Genomic DNA, 3,917 nt, shown 5'->3' on the forward strand with positions numbered 1-3,917 from the left:
GCGTCCGGGCCGCAGCCTTAACCAATGAAAAAGGTGAGGAGCAGAAACTAATGAAAGGCGGATGCAAAGTTGATGGAGCGGAAAATGTAGACGTGGAATTCTCTGTGAAGAGAGGCAGAGCAGGCAGAGACGGGTGCAGGCCGAGAGGGGGGGGGGGCTGATGGATGGCAAGTTGGCAACGAGGCGATGATGAAGATCCTTCTCCAGCCCGGGGAAGAGGTGCGGTGAGGAGAGGGGGGGGTGCTCTCGGAGAAAATTTCATTAAGGGTTTTCCGCGAATTTCATGGAGCCGAAGTTAAGTGCGTTGTGTTACGCGTTACCTCGGTTATTGGCGAATTCCCTGCGCGCATTTCCCTCCTCTCACGTCTGTCAGAGAGAGCGAAGCGACCCAGACCACGCAACCGCTACATTAGGAGGCAGCACACCCACCACGCACCCCGCCACGCGCCGCCTCGCCGCTCCACGCCCCACCACGCCCCGCCCCACCACGCTCCGCCACGCCCCGCCACGCCCCGCCACGCCGGACCGCGGCCAAGTAGCGCGCAGTAGACCGCCGACTACTATGAAATGTGAGGTGAGTCGCTCAAAAAGCAGTTCTGCCCGAGCAGCAAACACAGCCATACCAATCCGGCCAGCCATTCAAAAACAGACTTCTTTATAACGCGGACTCCTTCTTTCTCTCCCCTGTCGGACTGAGCCCCGCTCAGCCCCGCTCAGCTCAGCGGCTCTCCCGGTCGGACAGCGTTGGACTCACTCCCGGCCGCGGCCCCGGCGACCCAAGGTTAATCCCTCCGATCCACTCAAACCAGACCGGCAGCACGGAAAAACAATAAGTGTTCGCGATGGGAAATAATATAAACAGGTGATCGGGGTTAAGTACTCACCGGCGCTAGTGACGCCGCCGATGGCACTGCGGTAGGCGCGGGGGCGCCGGGGGCGAGGCCGTGCGGGCCTGCGTCCCCCGCGCCCCCCTGGAGGCCCTGCGCGCCCTGGGCAGCGGGCCTCGGCTGGCGCAGACGCCTTCGTCTCGTGGCTGCTGGGCGCACGCCCCTGCAGGGGCCCGGGGGCGCGGAGCGGGGCGCGGAGCGGGGCGCGGAGCCCAGGGCCGTGGGGCCTCAGACACCGGCCTCAGTCGCCCATCGGACTCGAGCCGCCTGTAAACCAGAAGACCAGAGCGCAGGTGTAAATAGACCGGACAAACAAATAGCCCAACACGATGTACAGATTGGTGCACGTGCACAGGACGACGAAGTTCTAGCTGAAACCTTGGGGTACCCCAAGCTGGAACTGGACAGGTCAAGTTTGTATCATTTTATGAAACAATTGAAATGTTTTTTTATTAAAATCAACTTTTTGTTGGCGTTGTTTTTGTGTCAGCTATTTTTATTTTGCTGTAAAGATTTTTCCTAAAGACACACACGAGAAGTTTCTGCGAACTAAAATTTATCTTCTTACGATCTTGCATCTGCAATGCTAACATTCTCCCCCGCCGCCCCGCCTAGTGCACACTGCACCCCGCTGTGCCCCGCCGTGTCACGTGGTCTGTGGCGCTGACGCTCGCGTGGCTCGGGCCATCATCATCTGTCCAGCATCCGGCACGACCCGGCGCGCCCCGGCGAGCCCCCCGCCGCCCTCTCCTCCCCTCCCCTGTGATGGACCGCGGCGTCCTGCATGAGGCCCAGGTCAGTGCCAGGGCCGTACCCCGTCCCGTGCGATATGCCCCGCGCCCGAGCCACGCGCCGCATTCCGAAGTCCGCCCACGCCCCTCCCCCTCCCCCTCCTCCCCGCGGGCCCCGCCGGCCCCCCCGCCGGTCCCTGCAGACCTCTCCGTGACCAGTTTGGAGGACGCGGAGAGGAGAGGAGCGGGCCTGGCCGGCCGCGCCCAGCCTCCTTGCAGGACCCGCGGCGCTGGACCCGGCGGGCTGGGGCCGGACCACGGCGCGACGGGCGCTGCGGTGCACATGCCCTTGAGGGCGCCCGGCCCGGCTGGTCTCCCGCCGGAGCCGGTCCACCGCGCCGCAGCGGTTTGAGGTAGGTCGGCTACGTGTGGCTACTTCGGGAACCATTTGCCTAAAGTTGGCCCTTTAAGGCTAAGTTCCTTGAGCAGCTGTGTGCCATTGCGAATCAGGTTATAGATACGTACCATAATTAGCGTTGGGTATCGTGCCCTCTTCTACACTACACCCCCAAAAGTGTGTTCTTGATATTAATACTTGTTGTGTTCTGTTCTTGATTTTATTGAGTGAACTGCGCTTGCTCTCCACGCAATCGCGATGCACTCAACAAAATAATATAACAAGAAGAATGTTATAAAATCAGGAGTGCCTTTTTTGAGGAGATGGGCGTAAATATTAAGTTGTTACCTCTGCTGGTTCAAATTTGTCCCCTCAAAGAGTGACGTTACTCTCCAGCAAATTGCCAGTTATCATAAAATAAAAAGTGTAAGAGGGCCCTACTGCTCATAGGGCGATGTAATAATTGTACCTTTGTCACTCTGAAAACAATAGGTACAGTGTGTCAAAAAAGGTTGCTAGATTCTACCCAGCAAAACAAAAAAGCAAATGATGTGCTGAAGTACCCTACAACGAAATTGTCGTTTTACGTTTAGTGTTTGCTATCAACAGAACAGAGGCTGCATGGCGATGACTCGCTGCCGCAGCCGACTATAGTCGTTTCGCACGCCTCCATACGGCCAGTGTTTGGTCGTTCGTTGAGCCGGCCGCCGCCACCGGCGCCGCCTGCTTGTCGGCGACGAGGCGGAGCAACTCCTTGAGGCGCTCTTGGAAGGAGTCACCCCGCCCGTCAAACAGTCACACGGATAGAAGGCGCGATTCTTATCAGCCCGGACAATGGGCCAGCCTGGGCCTATCTGGCGGGGCGGTGTGGTGGGAGCCGGGAGAGCGGGGCGGCACCAGGGCGGCGCTCTCCAGCAGCCAAGGTCAGTAGCAGCAGGAGCATCGGCAGCAGCAAGAGGAGGAGGAGATGGAGGAGGAGGAAAGGGAGCAGCAGCAGGGGGCGGGGAAATGGCAAATTCAACTGATTGCGGTGCTAGCGGTTATCGATGGAAGGGAAGAAGGCAGCCGCCCCGCCCCACCCCGCCGCACCCCGCCCCCCGCCGGACCGGCAGCGAGGAGAAGAGAGTTTCCCAGGGCAAGTGTTAGCTTGGCCGGAAACTTGCAGACCACCCAATTAATTATTGCAGCTGTGCAGAGCTGGTCGGGCCGGGCCGAGCTGTCGGGCGCCGGGGCGGCGGCCTTCCGCCCGGGAGGGAATGACCATTACGACTGCTTGCGGCCGCCGCTGCAGCGTCACGGCCGCGGGGCGGGGCGGGGTGGGGCCGATATCGCGGCAGTCGCACTGTGGTAGAGCAATAGTATAGTTTCCCCAAAGACCACCCGCGCAGTCGTTAGGCGCCACCCGTAAGCCCCTATGACTCCGCGGGGCGCTAGCAGTCATCCACTCGCGCCACGCCCCGCCACGCCCGCCCGCGCCGGACAGCTGCACGCGTGGCCGGGACCAAGCCGCAGATTTATAGACGAACGGATCGAGTCCGCGGGCTGTGAGTGGGGACGTGGGGTAGAGGGGGCGGCGGTGGAGTGAGATAGTGAGCGAGCGAGAGGGAGAGAGAGGGAGAGAGAGACTGAGGGAGAGAGCAGCCCACCCTGCATGCCGTGCCCTTAGCCCTGCTGCAGAGTCCTACAAATCAGTGCGCGTCCCCTGTAGCCAGGCCGCGCACTGCCCCCCGCCCCCCCTCTCCACTTTCCCCTCATCCGGACGGATAAATCAGCTCCACCCACGTTGCAAAAGTTTCCGACTATCGGTTGGTTGAGCCGTAGGGGCTCCGCGCGTCCTGCCTGGTCCTGCCTGGCCGGACAGAAGTGCCGCCGCGGCCCCCCGTGCTGCTGGCCCGCCCCGCC

General features: G+C 61.2%; 1 long non-coding RNA gene across 1 annotated transcript in view; it reads right to left on the reverse strand.

Moving 5' to 3' along the window:
• The window catches only part of LOC127750131 (uncharacterized), a 37,560-nt gene that overhangs the window by 9,942 nt on the left and 23,701 nt on the right, over nt 1–3,917 (reverse strand). The window contains exon 2 of the long non-coding RNA XR_008011526.1: nt 885–1,154. This is a non-coding gene — a long non-coding RNA (uncharacterized LOC127750131). The remainder of the gene's footprint in view (nt 1–884; nt 1,155–3,917) is intronic.

Source organism: Frankliniella occidentalis, unplaced genomic scaffold (genome assembly GCF_000697945.3).
Source record: "Frankliniella occidentalis isolate FOCC.00 unplaced genomic scaffold, Focc_3.1 Scaffold138, whole genome shotgun sequence".
Taxonomy (NCBI): domain Eukaryota; kingdom Metazoa; phylum Arthropoda; class Insecta; order Thysanoptera; family Thripidae; genus Frankliniella; species Frankliniella occidentalis.